Source organism: Protopterus annectens, chromosome 9.part0, assembly GCF_019279795.1.
Source record: "Protopterus annectens isolate FY-2018-M chromosome 9.part0, PAN1.0, whole genome shotgun sequence".
NCBI classification, from domain to species: Eukaryota; Metazoa; Chordata; order Ceratodontiformes; family Protopteridae; genus Protopterus; species Protopterus annectens.
The window spans coordinates 1961238170-1961256295 of NC_056743.1; positions in this window are offsets into that span (position 1 = coordinate 1961238170).

An 18126-nucleotide genomic window follows, 5' to 3' on the forward strand; every position below is an offset into this window, starting at 1 on the left:
GGCTGACTTAGAGTACAAAACACCTTCAGAGATCACTGTACATAAGCTACAGAATTCACTCTACCCACACCACTGCAAACCACAAGTGAGGATATCTTATCCCAACCACTGTGAACCACAAATGTGCGGATATCTTATCCCACCACTGCCACCAGAAATGTGACAACTGTGCTCTGGCCCAGCAATCAAGGGGCCTCAGTCCTCACCACCAACACCAGGGAGGTTGTCTCATATAAGAGGAAAGGATAACAAATACACACAGTAAAGTACAATTTCCCTTAAGTGCACACAAAGATCACAATCATTCTGGGGCTGGTTTCTCCCTTGCTCTTCAGGTCCCAAATAAGACTCCCCACTGGCACAGCTATAGGGTCCAGATCTCAGCCTAGCTGGCAAGCTAACCTCCAGTACCCTCTCTGTCCCACCAGTGCTTTGTGTCCCTGTCCGAGTAGCTGACACACCACACACACTTTGAGATAAGTATTTATACAACTTCACAGACACTCCTGGGAAAGGCTGACACAGATTCTCCAGCTGTGCCCCTTTACCCAGATTATACAGTAGTAATTTTTGCCACCACCAGCTAATACTTATCAGCTACCCAAAGGCCCTTAAAAGGGTGCCCAATTATTATGGTGCAATATTATTATCCAACTGGTAATATGACTATTCAGTCTAAGGCTTATTAGAGTGGCTTATTACAATAAACTCTATAAATATGCAATGTACTCTAGAGCTTACTTATCTCTACACAAACCAGCCACAGGTAAAGTTTTTTAAAATATTTAATAATAAATAATTAAAACACAAGACAATACTACTACACCACAGTGATATCTAAGAGTTCAGAGATCACACAGAAACTTAAAACAATACAGTAGCAAAGTTCTGGTATAACAGAAAAACACTTGTCTAACTTTCTTCTAAGTTCCTAGCTATTACTACAAGAAAACGTATTTCTAAGACACTACTTACATAAGACAAAAGGCAGAGTGCTGATAAGTGGGATATCAAGATCAAAATGCTCACAGTCTCTCTCTCTCTCTACAATAGTTTTAAACTCACTAACAAACAGCTCTGCAAGGCCCTCCCAAATTACATAATTTTGACACTTAGGTTTTCCCAGTATACACATTACATCATTCTGACACTTAGTCTGGAGTTCCCTGGCCAACAAACTGCATTATTTAGCAATCTAACATCTGCTCAGGAAACTACAACAATAAAAGACATCTCACTTGTACACTGTAGCAATTATTCCTTAAGTTAAAACAATAGAAAGAATGTGTTCAGCCAACCACTTCGACATCACTATTTAGATAACTGTAACTTCAAAGAATATCTGAAATGCTTGGCTTAGTTTTCCTTACAGCAGATGGCAATGTTGCAACAATCTTGAAGTTCACATTTTACAGTGTTTTCTTTCATTTAAGAACCAAGGCTGTATTTTACATTTATATTTACAAATGATAGAATTATGTATCAAATTCTATTTGACTAGGCTGGCAGCCTTCGCCCATTTTCCCCCAATCTTCACAAGGGGTAGTGCATAATAATGCTAAAGAAGTAGAAAAGTAAGGTGTGCAAAACAGTGGAGTGACCAGTGCTTCTGTATGCCTCAGAAAGCTGGGCTTTGAAGGAAGAGCAGCTTAAAAAGCTTGAAGTGATGGAGATGACATACCTGAGATGGGTGGTAGGATGTACACTGTGAGAGAGATGAAATGAAGAGATCAGAGCAGAAGGCAGAGTATCCATATTTCTAGAAAAAAATCAAGAAAAACAGATTATGATGATTCAATCACATTCAGGAAAGCAGAAAAAGATGTGGTAAAACAGATTGTGAATGACAAGAATAAGGGAAGTGGAGATGAAGATGCACAGCTAAGAAATGGATTGCTTAAGAGAACACCTGCAAAAGGCAGGTATAACTGTCAAATATAGGACTGTGTCTCTGAACTGACAGGTGGTGACACCTTGACCTCATGTAAAATGAGAAAAAGGGGGTTGTTGATGATGATGATAGCAGACTACAATGCCTATCTGAAGGGAAGGATTGGCCAAGGTATACCCATGTATCTGTCCTTCAAGGCATCTTTAATCTGCACCTGCAATAACCTGCAGGACAAGGTATATATGTCAATTTGTGTTATACCTCCATTTTAATGTGCAATGGTAGGTATGCCAAATGAGTTTATTGAGGCATATGTGCATGTGTTGACATTGATGTAATTTGTGTTTATGCTTTCACAAGTTCCAGTGGTGCTGGGCCCAGCAAAACAGATCAATATATGACTGACATCAACAAGACACCCATGGATGATGATGATGATGATGATGACAACATGCAAATTTCAAGATCGTATGACTCAGTGACACTCTGTGCAACACTAAGTGGAGTGGGGTCACCCACAGCCACATTTACAGAGGCTCTTGTAAGGGCACAGACTGAGCAAATACCCTTACCAGGGCACGAAAGATACCCTTGCTTGAGATCTCTCACAGGCTCCATGTCTTTTACCTAAACAGCATCAAAAAGCACCACCTTTGAGCTTTGCATATCAACCACGGGTAGTAAATTGGGGGTGCAGCACCACCATGACTCCAGGACTACCCTTAATATAGCTGCAACACTTGACACTAACCAGAGGTTATGCAGGCCAGTGATCCATGCACAAAGTACTGTTATCCACAGTATTGTACAGATGGTCATTGTGTTCTGTGGCTTGTGGGGTGATATGCATCAGCTACACAGTAGCATGGCATATAGGGATAAGGATCACACAATGTACCGAGGCTAGTGGTAGCAAATGTTGGGCTTAAAGCTACTCCCATGAGACACAATGCAACCAGCATCCAGTCTATTTTCACAGACCATGCCCCCCATGGCTATGGTACAGTCCGGATGTGGAGAGGCCAGCCACAGACCATCCCAAGTCAAATTACACACAACACACCACTGGTGACAGAGCATTACTGTCACCTAGGGTTCCTTAGCCTGTCACCATCAGTGATGAGCAACAGCACTCCTTCAGCTCAGCATCATGTATACCTTATCAGTCTGTATGTACACATTTCTATAGTTCTACCCCTTCAGTGATGCCTGTGGGCACACAGCCTGCCACTGTTGGTTATGGTCGTTAACCAAGTAGCTGGCAACAGCACTCATCAGTACCACTACATCATATTCCCCATCAGGATGGACACTCTTAGTCTCACAGTTCTTGAGCTTCCCTGCTACAGACAGCATCAAGCCCCAGCACCAAAACCAAAGACAGTGGATAGTGTAGTGGTCATGTCATGGCAGTTTCACCCCAGTACTGCAGGATGCAATCTTTTACTCCTGACATCCTCGCAGAGTACATGGCTACAGAGTTCACTTTCCATAACTGTACTGCATCTCACAGTATTGCAGCCACCTGTCAATGTGTCACTTCCACCAGTGCAAGTGATGGTGTCTGTGGCCTGCCCAACCCCTAACCTGTGCAGGTATGCTGGTGTCTGATGCACAGTGTGTCCAGTCCATGCATTGCCCTGCAGAGACTGGGCATGGTAACACAGGTATCACTATACTCTGTGCTATCTGTGTTATGGCCCCATAGCTGTCGACCAGACATTGCCTCTCTGTCAGTGCTTCCATGTACTGCAGCCACCTCTGCTTCAGCTGTGGGACTGCTGCTGGGTGTTTCTCCTGACTCTCCACCCTGCTGTTTTGTTGATGCTGCAACTGGTATAGGAGACTCTTCCAAGATGTTCACCTGCTGCTCTAAGTGTTTGGACAATGCCATGTTGTACAATGTGGTACACAAAAAACATTGCTGCAGATGTCTGGACTATACTGAGGTAGCAGTCCTGTCCACCTCTCCCATGGCCATGGATGAACCAAACTCAAAACACTTAGAACAAAAACAAACTGAAGAAAAAACTGCCAATGGAATGATAACTGCACACTTCAAATTTAATAACAAAGACAAATCCAGGTAAAGTGCTTTTCATCGAGCTCAGTGGCCAGACTTCATCAGACAAATCAACATTTTACAAAGCAGTCTTATATAGCAGCAATGGATGACATGGCCTGTCATAGATGTATATGCATATACTTGGCTAATGACCACTAGAGCCCTTAAAAGCCTAGCAGTGCAACTCAAATGTGACCCACAAATTTGATTTGCAGGGGGTGATTTACTGACTGTTTTTATCCATCAGAGACATAGCAACTAGACCAAGGGTGAATTTCTGATTACCCATCCACTGATTCAAGTTGCACGTAAATAGGGATGGGGAGTTTGTTTCAGAGAATATGAATTCTCTGAGAAACATATCTGTCTCTCCAACATTTCCTTTTATGTTGCAAGCAAAATTTAGGTCTTTTAATTTAGTGGGATGCCTTGTATGCCAAGCAAAGATCACCTCTCAGAAGTCTGTATGATACCAAGCAAAGAGCCAGGGCTTTGAGACAATCCGCATAAGACAATATGTTAACTTCCTGTGTTCTTTTTGTAAGGAACCTTTGTGGTTGTTCCAGTTGCTGCATGTGTTAGTCAAGTACATACCAAAGCTAGTATTATAGTCTATGAAGGGCCTGATGAGGCCCAAGTACAGTGGTATGATGACCTCTCTTGACCTAGATGCCAGTGCTGTCTATGTCTTAGAACTGCCCAAACTCTTCATGTTGCAAATACTCGCATTAATTCGAGCTGTACAATGTGCTGGTCTATAAAGCTCCACCTTTGAATGTTGTACATTATTCAATTCATTAGTCATAGACATAACTGTTTATAGCATTAAAAATGATTTAAAGTCAGGCTGTTGAGAAAACTGGAACTACTTTTAGATAAAGCACTGAGTTTGTGAAAAGCATGTGAAATTACAAATATTTGTCTAAAATAGCTGACAAAAAATGAAAGTATCTAAGAGTACAACAGTATATGAAAATACTGTGAGAATGAAACATAAAATTATAGTGCATAACTATCATAAAACGGATGACTCAGAAAGCCATAAGACATCCAAGATGGTATTTTGAGGGAGCTACACAGTTAGAATTAAAGTTCCATACAATGCACATGGTTATAAGCACAAGAAAAGGAATTGCAGTATTTAATCAGATGTACAGGCTTTGTGGAAGCAACAATTATTGAGCAAGACTAAGAAATGAAGTAAGTGTTTCAAAGAATTGTATATTGCTGAAACCAAAATAGAGCAAGAGAGGAGATGCTTGTGACCACAGTTAAAAGCTTGAAATAAAGTGAAGTAAATGCCTTAGAGAGTCTAGAGAAAAACTACTGGTAAGAAAAGCTTTTTTATTTTACACATTCTTTTTGCCTCATGCATACAGGCCAACAAGCCTTCCAAAACTTGTCTCAACATTATTCATCTACTGGCGGGATTTCCAAGATGGCAGCACATTGATCAGCAACTTAATTTCAGCTCTCTCAGTATGAAAACAGAAATTAAGAAGAAGTGCCAGTGAAACAGTCACACTGGGGGCAAAATTCAATCACTGGCTAATACATACACTGCCTGGATGTCAGCACACAAAAATTTAGAGAACCTGAAAGAAAATCAACTAGAAAAGGTGAAGAAAAAACACTGTCTGGGAAGAAACCTGCAGCTGTTCAGCAAAAAGCAGTTCAAGCTTCAGCTTTGATACAAGAGATGGCTTTTAATAATTCAGAAGAAAAAATAAATCAAATGAACTCAAAGGTGATTAAAATTTTGAAGGAATATATCGAGTCAAATAAAATGTTGGAAAGTTTCAGAAGTGTTAATTTTGATGAACTGATAAAACTGTAAAGAAAAATCAGAGGTTGAAATGAAGAAAAGGTAAGAAGAGCATGAAGCTTCTAAAGAAGACCTGTTTCAAAAATAGTTAAATTAGAAGACAGATAGCGTAGAGGAAACATAAGATTTTCTGCTGTTCCAGGGAAACTGGAAGGAACAAACTGTATTAATTTTATGAAAGCATAAATAAGCAGCTGGATTGGTATTCCACAGCAGGATTTATTAACTGAAAGGGCACATCAAGTGTATGTCCCAAACTTGGCTGTGAGAAAGTAACCAAGTCCTGTATTAGTAAAGGTGCAATTGTACCAGCAGAAAGAGTTGATCCTGCCAAAACTCTGAGGGCAGGGACAAGCATTAAAGATTGGAGATAGCAGAGTGTTTGTTGAAAATTATTATTCACTGTAAACCAGGCCGAAGATAAGCAAATTTATCCCAGCAATCAAGGATTGCAGAGAGGAGGCAGGTGTGAGATTCAAAATGTTGTATCCAGCTGTCTTCAGAGCATTTTTCCTGGAGGATCAAATACATTTTTGATGTAGAACAGGCTAAAAGAATTTCATCCACAACACATGAGCCAGCAAGAAGAAGGGGACTCTGCTTCTGATTCTTCTGACACTAAAACTCATAAAGAGACTTTCCTAGTGAAACCTTTTCAAATTTTCCAAAGGAAATTGCTTGATACACAGAAAACAAACAAAAAAAAAGTTGGCTAGAAGAATCAAGAATGCCTTGACTATGAATTAGAATTTGGTGTTGGGAGATGGAGATGATCAGGAAGAAGACCAGCAACACTGGTGCTACAAAGCATCAATCAAATTAGTGATATATGGTTTTGCAATAAAAGTGGCTGAGAAAGGCTGTTTTTTTTTTCTTGACTTTGTTAAACTTATGGGTGGACTGTATATCATATACCCCACATTATGTTATTAATGTTTAGAAACACACTAAAGGGGGAAAAGAAGTAACTAAGTAAAACAGTTTTGTTCTTATTAGTATTTGTATAAACATTTCATGTTAAATTGTAAGATAGTTTTATACAGTGTGCAGACAGAGGTATTGTGAGTACTTTCAGAGACTGCTGTATGTGTTAAAGATAGTAAAGTAAACAAATACTATTTACTTGTAAGAAATATATGCTTTACAGTATAACAGGAGAATAAAGACTAACAGAAGCAAGTTTAAGTCAACATCCTGTGATCTTGGGCTGTTTTGATGGGGTTAGGGTGTAAAAAATACTAATTCTATTAAATGCAGAACTAAAATGAGAAGTTATGTACCTACCATAATGTTCCATGTTAGTTGTCTTCTCTCGCCTTCTTTCTTGCTTGATGGGTTCGGAGCCGATCCTCGGCTCCGACTCGGCACTTGCTAAGCTCGAGAGTCACTTTTACCAGCTCGAGGCAGCCCCATATCCCATGATGCAAGGCGGTAAGTACCCAGATCTCGTTTGGTACCTAAAGGCAATAACACCTAGCATAAAACCTTCCCAGAAGGAAAGAAAGGCAAAAGGCCTAAAGGATGGCTATAAAAATGACCAGAACTAGCTGGTTTTAAGAAGCAATCTTCCAGATAGGGAGAAAAAGGTCTGTCCAGGCCTGGGGGCAGGAGGGAGGGTCGCAAGAAAGAAGGTGAGAGAAGACAACTAACATGGAACGTTATGGTAGGTACATAACTTCTCAATGTTAAGTTGTCAATCTCGCCTTCATTCTTGCTTGATGGGACCGCGTCCCTAGCACCTCTATCCTGGGTGGCTCAATGGAACAGACTCTTGAGAACTGTAGAGCCAAAACTGGCTCTATCCCTGGAGGCCAAATCCAATTTGTAATGAGAAACAAAGGTAAGAGGAGTGGCCCAAGTGGCTGCTGCGCAAATAGTGTCTAATGGGAGTCTAGCCTGAAAAGCTGTGGAAGTGGCCAAACTTCGGGTGGAATGTGCTTTTGGTTTTGAGCACAGCTGTTTGCCCCTGAGCTGATAGATTTCGGAGATGGTGGAAGAAAGCCATCTAGATAAGGTCACTTTGGAGACAGGAAGGCCTTTCTTATTTTCAGCATAAGAAATAAAGAGCTGATCGGATTTCCTGAATTGTTTTGTTCTGTCCAAATAATATCTGAGTTGGCGGTGAACATCAAGATAATGTAATTTTTGTTCTGATCTGTTGGAGTAATTAGGGAAAAATACAGGGAGATCAATAGATTGGTTCAAATTAGCTTTCGAGGCCACCTTAGGCAAAAAGGATGGATTAGTTCTCAAGGATACCCTGTCCTTGTGGAAGACCAAGTAAGGGGGACGAACAGAGAGAGCATGAAGTTCTGACACTCTCCTAGCCGAGGTAATAGCAACAAGGAAGAGTGTTTTCCATGAAAGAAACTTCAGGGAACATGAAACAGCTGGCTCGAAGGGAGGAAGAATTAAAGATGTCAGCACTAGATTTAGGTCCCATTGAAGAGGAGGACTCCTGACAGGAGGTTTAAGGAGAAAAATTCCTTTTAGAAAAGCTTTACAGAGCCTGTCGGACATAATGTTGTGATCTGCAAACCCGACATGAAAGTTTGAGATAGCAGCCAACTGAACTTTGATCGTGGAAGATGAAGAGCCCGAGTGAAAGATTTCCGCTAAGAAATCCAAAACTGCATGAACAGGGGCAGTAAAGGGATCTATATTTTTTGATTTTGCCCAACAAGAAAAGCGTTTCCACTTGCTGGTATAAATCCTTCTGGTAGAGGATTTAAGGGAAGCCACTATGATATCCCTAACTGGGTTAGAGATCATAGGAAGCCTGGCTAAGGAAGGAAGTGGAGCAACCAAGCTGTGAGGTTGAGAGAAGGAATAGACTGATGCAGGTGACCCAATTGATGGATCAGAAGTTCTGGCACTGGGTCCAGATGCAACGGCTGCACCAATAGGTGACGATGGAGGAACGGAAACCAAATTTGTCAAGGCCAGTAGGGAGCAATGAGAATTATTTTGGCTCTCAAAACGGTGGCTTTCTGGAGTACTTGAGGAATCAACGGAAAGGGAGGAAAGGCATAAAGAAGTCCCTGGGGCCAATCCTGGGTAAGAGCGTCTCTGGGGGGATGGCCTGGTAGTGGGAAGAGAGAAAAGAAGTCTGGGCATTTGCTGTTTTGGGGAGTAGCAAAAAGATCGCAACATGGGCGGCCCCATTCTAGAAAAATCTCCTCCACTATAGATTGTTTGAGAGACCACTCGTGAGGCATGAGAATAGCTCTGCTCAATCTGTCCGCTAAAATGTTGGTTTTCCCAGGGATATGCGTTGCTACCAGAAACCGATGAGAGGAGATCGCCCATTGCCAAAGTCTGAGAGCTTCTCGACACAAGGGGTAGGACTTGGTTCCGCCCTGTTTGTTGATATACCATACTACAGACATGTTGTCTGTGTGAACTGCAATTGTTCCCAAGGGAAGAAAGTCATTGAGGGCTTGCAACGTTAAAAGCACTGCTCTCATCTCTAGGACATTTATGTGCAGGTGGTATTCGAACGGTTGCCACGTCCCATGAACCATCCTGCCCTGATAATGACCCCCCCACCCGATCAGGGAGGCGTCCGTAGTGACTGTGGCTACCGGGGCCGGGGATACAAAGGGTCTGCCCTGATGAATCTGGGGAGAAGAAATCCACCAGGATAGGTGGTTTTTGCAAAGTTTTGTCACTAGGATTTGGTGACGCATGGGAAGTTGTTGGTAAGACCACTGGGTGAACAACATCCATTGAAGAAGACGCATGTGGAAGCGGGCCAAGGGAAGAAGGGTAATGGCCGCTGCCATGAGGTCCAACACTTTCAGGACCATTCTGGCTTGTACCTTTTTGCTGGCAAGGATGATCCGCACGTGACTTTGGATATCTGAGATTCTTTGGTCTGTGAGGGTTGCTGACATCCGAACAGTGTTTAAATTTGCGCCTATGAAAGTAATAGACTGGCAGGGCAATAAGGAGGATTTTTCGTAGTTGATCGAAATTCCTAACTGAGTGCAGAGATTTAGGGTGTAATTCCTGGCTTGGAGAAGTTGATGCCTGGTGGTGGCTGAAAGGAGCCAGTCGTCGAGATATGGAAACACCTGGAATCCTTGACGTCTCAGGTGAGCCGTGACCACTGCCATACATTTGGTGAACACTCTGGGGGCTGTAGTGAGACCAAAGGGCAGGGCTCTGAATTGAAAATGACTGGACCCCAGCCGAAAGCGGAGAAACCTTCTGGAGCGTCTGTGAATTTTTATGTGATAGTATGCATCCTGAAGGTCTATTGAGCACATCCAGTTGTCTTTGTCCAGGAAGGGCAAAATTGATTGAAGTGTGACCATTCGAAATCTTGTCTTTCTCACAGACTTGTTGAGTCTACTGAGATCCAATATTGGTCTCCAATCTCCCGTCTTTTTGGGGACCAAAAAGAACCTTGAGTAGATTCCGGGCTCTGAATGGTCTGTTGTAACTGGCTGAATGGCCCTTTTGTGTAGAAGCTTTGATACTTCTAACTTTGCAATTTCCCTTAGACCGGGTGGCACATCTGGAAGGGAATTTTTGTGAGTGAAAGGACTTTCCTCGAAAGGAATTTTGTAACCCTTGGATATGATCGACTGTACCCATCTGTCTTGTGAGAGGGAACGCCAGGCGGGACAGTCGGGCAACATCTCAGGGATGCTGGAAGGGCTTGTCAGAGAGAGGCTCTCTGCTTCCCTGGTTCTGTGGACCCCCTCTGCCTCTAGGGCGGCATCTATTATTATTACCCCCTCTGCCTCTAGGGGTAAACTGACCACGTGTGTCTGGCGTGACTCCCTGGGATTTACAGAACCACATTTTTCCACCCTTCTGACCTTTGGGGTAAGGTCTAGAGGGGGTAGAAAAACGGACCCCTACGGCAGAAAGAGTCTTGCCGTCTTGCTCGCACCTGGTCAATGTATCCTTCACTTGAGGGCCAAACAAAGCTGACCCATCAAAGGGAGAATTCGTGAAGGACGCCTTAAAGGGATCTGCAAAATTACAGAGCCGCATCCAGGATTGACGTCTGAGAGCCACTCCTGTACCTGCGGCCCTACTCGCTCCATCTGCTGCATACGAAATCAGCCGCATGGAGGAGTTAGCTATGGAATTAAGGATTCCTAGCGTAGAAACAATCTTTTCTTGAGCCCCTGCAGCCATAGGATCCTGCACTACTTCACCTAGTTCTTTAAGGATGTCCCTTTGGAGTCTGGTGAAGTGACATAAATAGTTCAGCGAACGCATGGCAAAGGTCGCTGAGGAGAACATCCACTTACCATACCTATCCATGGTCCTAGAATCCTTATTAGGAGGATGGACTGGTACGGAAGGATCTGCAAGTTCCTTCTTAGTGGCGGCCGCCACCACCATGGCATCAACAGGGACACCTTTTGTGAGGAATTGCTTTTCAGAAGGGGCTGTAATAAATTTAGACGGCCTCCTAGGAACTGGCTCTACAGAATCAGGAGCAGCCCAAGCCTTTCGAGCAATAACCTCCATAAGGGGGTCGAAAGGTGGAGACACCCAGGAGGTGGAGTGTCGAGATCCAAACGCCTCTAGGTATACCGACTCATCCTCGGAGGGATTTATGGAGGGCCAGTTTCCCCTCTGTTTTAGGAGTTCCAGGATGTCTGAAAAGGAGACATCCTCAGAGGGGGATCTTGGGGATCCCTCCGACTCATCTAAGTCGGTATCTGAAGTGACAGACTCAGGGTAGTCCAGGTGTTTCCTCTTACAAGTCCTCTTGCGCGGAGGATCTCCTGACTGGTCAGGAGAATCCTCGGAAGATGGGGTTCTTCCCAGTGGGGAAACCTGAGGCGGTGGATCTCTAGGTCCGGGAGCAAGAGAGTGGAAGAGATATCGACAGGCGCAGTAGAGGGAGGAGCTAAGGGAATAGACTGCTGACTGAGCCCAGTGGCCAGCACACTCTTCATCACCTCGAAGGCCCCCCTCCCAGGGAGACCCGAGAGAACCCGTTCTGAAGAAACTGGGGCTCCCGGGCCCACCGAAAGGGAAGGCTCTGAGGCAGATGTCGGAGCCGAGCTCACCAAGGCCGAAGCTCCAAGGGGAAGAGTGGGGTCGGACAAGGGTCCGATGCCACTCACCCCATCGGAGGAGACCAGGGAAGCCCGACCACCGAATCCCTCCAAGGAAGGTCTCGAGGAGGAGATAAGAGTCAATGCTGAAGGTGCAGAAGGAGGGGGTATCTGCCCCTCAGCCATAGCCGTAACTATTCCCATAGACTCCAGCTCCAAACTCTGTTGTAGAGTCGAAGGAGGAACGTGAAGGGGGTGTGGACTAATAGTCATCTGTTGAGATGGACTATGAAGCATCTGGGCCAGCGCCTGTGATTTTAATAATCTGCTTACCACCCTCTCTAAATCATGGTCCGATAACCTGGAAGACCTAGATGATCTGCTCCGATGGCTCTGTTCCGAAAGAAGAGGTGAGGTCGGAGCCGACAGAATCGGTTCCAAAGAGGGGGACCTGGACCTCTTCCTCGAAGGAACCATCGGAGCCGACAAACCCACTGATCCAGTCGGAGCCGACAACTTTTCGGCTCCGAGAGAAGATCTAGATGCATCGGCTCCAGTCGGAGCCGAAGCAGGTATCGAAATACCAGTGTCGGCGCCGGTCGTCGCCGACACCGAAGCCTGGGCCACATGGTGGTCGGAGCCAGTCGGAACCGACACCAAAGTGACCATAGTGGTATCGGCACCGATGGTTTAGTCAAGGTCGGATCGGCTCCAGCCGGAGCCGATCTCGACTCCGACAAAGTCGGAGCCAAGGCCGAAGGCTTTGATACAGAAGCCTGGGCCTTAGTCTTGGAAGGCTTTCCCGGAGCCGATTTGGCCGGGGAGCCCTCCGGTTTAAGGAGTCCCTTTAAAATGAGCTTGTTTCTCCTTTCCTGCAGGACTCTCTGGCTAAAAGAGTGACATATTGCACAGGAGTCCTGCAGGTGGAGAGGTCCCAGGCAGTATAAGCAAGAAGTGTGACCGTCTGTCAGAGACATCTTCTGACAGCACGAGTCACACTTCTTAAAGCCTGAGACCCTCTGCTCTTTGGACATAGTGGATACAGAAATAGTACACACACAGTCCCAATCAGACAATTAAAATTAAAGTATAACCAATAAAAACCTCACACACACACACACACACACCCTGACAGGGGGGGGGGGGGGGATGGGAGGGAAAGAAGGCCTGACTAAAAAAATTAAGGAGGAAGAATAAATTTAGTCAAAAAGGGGCTTACAATTAACTAAAAATGAAGGATTTGTAAGAAAAAAAACTTTTTATCTGAAAAGGGGCTAAAAGCAGTTTAAATTTAAACACTTACCAGGAGCTGGTAAAAGGAGGACCTCATCAGCGAAGCGGCAAACGAGATCTGGGTACTTACCGCCTTGCATCATGGGATATGGGGCTGCCTCGAGCTGGTAAAAGTGACTCTCGAGCTTAGCAAGTGCCGAGTCGGAGCCGAGGATCGGCTCCGAACCCATCAAGCAAGAATGAAGGCGAGATTGACAACTTAACATTGATAATTTCCTTAGTTTTTACAACAGCTGATGTCTAGATTACTGTCCTTAGCTTAAGCTATAAGCAAGTTTTCTGTAAGCAAATAGCCTTGAAAATACGATAAAACAATAAAATTCATTAAAATGGTACACTTCTTCCATCTGCAAAGATATTAGCTTGTTTTTGTCATTAGCAAATGCTCTAAGTGGCAGAAAGGAAGCCTGCAGCTAAAGGCAGCTGGCCAGGAGAATTCTATTCATTCTGTTCTAAGTGAAATTTACAAAAAATATATATGTATCTTAATGCAGCTGTAAAATTGTTAGATGTTTTTCTCGCTGCTGACTGCTTCTACATTGAGACAGACTGCAGGCGCAAACAACTGATCTTGAAAGTTCTGAGTACTCTTTGCAGACGGAAATGCAGCATTTAAACATACAATGTTAAACATTTCATTGAAAAACAAAATCTGAAATTATGGGAAGTGAACAAGAGATAGCCTGCCAACAGTCTTAATACTTTAATGCACTTAATAGAATTGAGCACAATTAAATTTTATTTAAAGGTAGCAGTGCACTTTTTCTTAGGGCTAAAAGTTAATGTTTTCTGAAACATACAAACCAGTTTTCACATATAGAAGGAAAATAGAGATAAATAAAGAATAGATAGCAATCAGTGTAGTTGGGAATGTGGGCTATAACTTGGGCTTTGGCATGGGAAGCTTTAATTTCAGATTAGGTAATGCCTGTGAGTATGGCTGCTGATTTCGGGTGGTTGTTCCTGTCTGGAGAGTTAAAATGCATTTCTTAAAAATCCACTTAGCATTGTGTGTTCATTCTAAGTTAATAAGGGATGAGGATATTCTGAATAAACACAGAAAGCTAATAAGGGATGGGGATATTCTGAAAATGTGTTTAGTTTTTGTTTAAAGATTTTCATTAAAACAAAAAGTCTTGAAAAATATGACATTTGCTCAAATGGAGATAAGAAGAAACAAATGTATGAAAGATCAGCCTACCAAACAATAGTGAGTGCATGTAACACAAAAGTTGGAAATACACAAAATGAAAAAAAAAGAATTTATGTTCTTACCATAACATTCCATCTGTGTTGTCCATCTTCATTTCAATTAACCTGTGGGTATTGGGTCAGATCCTTGGAGCCATCTGGCCTCTTTTTCCAGCTTCAGCTTCCTGACTTGAGATCCTTCTCCATACCCATAATGCCCCGCTCCCCCAGAATACCTCAGATCGAGTATGCCGCAAGCATAACACATGAAGAACATTATTATACTTAAATAAAACACACAGAATAAATATGTATCTACATAACTACAAGTAAGCAACATCAGGTGCTCAACCGAAAGAACAGAGATTCTTTTGAAATTCTACCAGGGTTCCCAAAGATTTGGATAGAGGGAAGGGGGCAGGAAGGTTAATGGAAATGAAAATGGGCAACACAGATGAAACATTATGATAAGAACATAACTTCTTTATCTGATGTTGTCCACTTCATTTCATTAACCTGTGGGACAGAGTCCCCTGCTACTAGAATTCAGGGTGGCCCTCATGGAAGGATATTCCAGAGTACAGCAGAACCAAAAGCACTTTTACTCCCTGACTATGATGTCTAATTTGTAATGCATAATGAAGGTATGGGGATTAGACCAAGTAGCAAAAGCACAAATATCTTCAGTTGAAACTTTAGACCAAAAGGCCTGAGACATAGCCATAGACCTTGTAGAATGGGCCTTTATTCGCACTGGTAAAGGAATATCTTTAAAACAGTAGATAAAAGTAATGCAGTCTTTCAACCATCTTGCTAGTGTAACTTTGGTCAAAGATCTACCACTCTTGGTCTCTGAGAAAGAGATGAACAACTGATCAGACTTCTTGAAGGGCTTGGTTCTACACATATAAAAACTAAGCTGCCTAAGTACATCTAGCAAGTGCAGAGTGTATTCACCTTTGTTTTGATAAATAAGAAAAAAAATGGAAGACTGATGGACTGATTAGTGTTTCCCTCTTTATCCACCTTGGGTAAAACAGAAGGAATAGTATACGGGGTCACTCTGTCCTTGTGGAAAATCAAACATGGACATTTTGTAGAAAGGGCTTGAAGTTCAGACACTCTTCTGGCAGATGTAATAGCTACTAAAGACAGATTCTTCCAGGAAAGAAATCTCAATTCCACAGTCGCTGAAGGGTCGAAGGGTGGATGGACTAAAGCTTGCAAAATCATGGTCATATCCCACTGGGGAGTAGGATTTTTCACCGGAGGCTGGAGCAGGAAAGTGTCCCTAAGAAATGCTTTACACAGCTTAGAAAAAGTAAGGGATAAGGAATCAAAACCCATGTGAAAACTGGATATAGCAGCTATCTGAACTTTGACAGTAGAATAACTAGTGCCATTCTTGAAAGGGAAGCTAAAAAAATCTAGTACAATGGCCACTGGAGCTGTAAAGAGATCTATCTGTTTCTGTTCAGCCCAAAAGGAAAATCTTTTCCATTTGCTGTTATAAATTTTGTACTTGAAGCCCTATGTGAGGAGGCCAAGATTTCTTGAATGAAGGAAGAGAGCCTGGGAAATCTTGCCATCATCAGAAGTGGAGAAACCATGCAGTTAGTTTCAAGCCCTCTATGTCTGGGTGTGGATGCCCTGATGGATGAGAAAGCAGATCTAGACCAGGATCCAATATCATCAGAGGGAAAACCAGGTGAGACCAAAGAAACGTGTTTGTTGATGCCAAAATGAGGCAATGAGGATTACTTTTATCAACCCGACAGCTTTCTGAAAAAACACGGGAATCAACAATAGAGGAGGAAAGGCATAGAGAAGACGGGAGGATCAAGCATGGACTACACCATCCCTGGGGGGGATGTCCCTGAGGAAGGATCAAGGCAAAATACTTGCTGCATTGTTGCTGAAACAGTATGCAAATAGGATCCAGCAAGGATGACACTATTTCTGGAAGAACATGTCTGCCATAGACTTATTCGAGGACCACTTGTGAGGCATCATTAACATTCGGCTGAGCCTGTCGGCTAATATGTTAGACTCCCCCAGAATGCGCATTGCTACCAGAAAGCAGTTGGTAGAAAATCACCTACTGCCACACCCTCATCACTTCTTGACATAGGGGGTAAGACATGTTCCCTCCCTGCTTGTTGATGTACCAAACCACTGACATATTGTCTGTTTGGATCACAATAGTCCCCAGAGTTAGAAAGCTGTCGAGTTTTTGCATTGCTAGAAGAACTGCTCTCATCTACAGTCTCTTGGGGCATCCATGTACCTTGGACTGTCTGACCCAGACAATGCCCACTCTCAGCTGAGAGGCATCAATGGTCAATTTGGCATTTGGGGATGGAAGAATGAATGGGCATCCTTGAGTAACTTCTGCGGAGTGAAGCCACCAAATTAGAGACTCCTTGCACAACTGAGACAGTTTGGTGGGACAATTCAAAGGGTTCTTGAGAAGTGACCATTGGATCTCTAAAGCCCATTGTAAAATCCACATGTGAAAATGTGCCATGGGTGGAAGGGTTATGGTGGCCACTATTGAGCCTAATGTTCTAACAACTAGGCTTGCCAGAGGTTTTGGAATGGTCAAAATCTGACTAATGTGAAATCTCAAATTTGACACCCTGTCTGTCATGCGGAAAGCATAAGATGTCCTTCTGTTCAGGCAGGCCCAGATGAAGTCTATGGCTTGTACCAAGTACAACTGAGACTTTTGTATGTTGACAGTTATACCCAGGATTGGGGCCAGCTTGAGAAAGTAATCCTGGCCTGTAGAAGTAGATGCCTGGTTGGAGCAGTCAGAAGCCAGTCATACAGATATGGAAATATCTGATAACCCTGCAGTCAGAGATGAGCTGCAACCACTGGTAAACATTTTGTGAACACCCTGGGGCCATGATGAGATGAAATGGAAGTGCCCTGAACTGGTAATGACTGGCTCCTAGCATGAAATGCAGAAAACACCTGGAGCACCTGTCCATTTTTATATGGTAGTATGCATCCTTTAGGTCTATAGAGCACATCCAATTGCCCATCTTCAGAAGAAGCAAGATGAACTTGAATCGTGACCATTCTGAACTTTGTGTGCTTCACTGACTTGCTCAGAAAGGTTTGATCCAGGATAGGTCGCAAGTCCCCTGTCTTCTTGGGTACTAAAAAGAATCTGGAGTAAACGCCCAATTTGATATGATCGGGGGAACCTATTGGATTTTTTTTTTTTTTTTTTTTTGCAGTAGCAGCTTTTTTTACTTCTTGGGCCGCATCATCCTTCTGATTGGGTGTAACATCAGGGAGGTGATGTTTTGGTTTATGGGGTTTCGGAAAAGGGAATTCAGTATCCTCTGGATATGATCCTTAGCATCCAGTTGTCATCTATGATGGCCTCCCAGTCTTCTGGGTGCAATGAAAAACATCCCGTGACTGATTATGAAAAATGTCAATGTATATACCAGCTAAAAGAATGGCAAAAGTGTTGCTATAATTGACATGTATGACTCAGTGTAGTTTTGTCCAAGTGAGGCAAACATTTGACAACATTATTAGAGCAATGATGATCCTGAAGGAACCAGAATATAAGAAAATACTGCTGTTGCTGGTGGGTCTTAAAGTAGAGAAAGAGTTTGACAGACAAAACTAGAAGGGCAATGGAACCATTTGCTTTCCCTGAAACAATAATAAGGTTAATTGAATGATACATGAAGGATCAGAGTCAATAATTAAAGTGGGAAGGTTCCTCTCTGATAAGTTGTATTTGTACAGAGGAACCAGGCAGGGGTGTCCTCTTTGCCTTTGTTATTTGCTTTATATTTAGAATCAC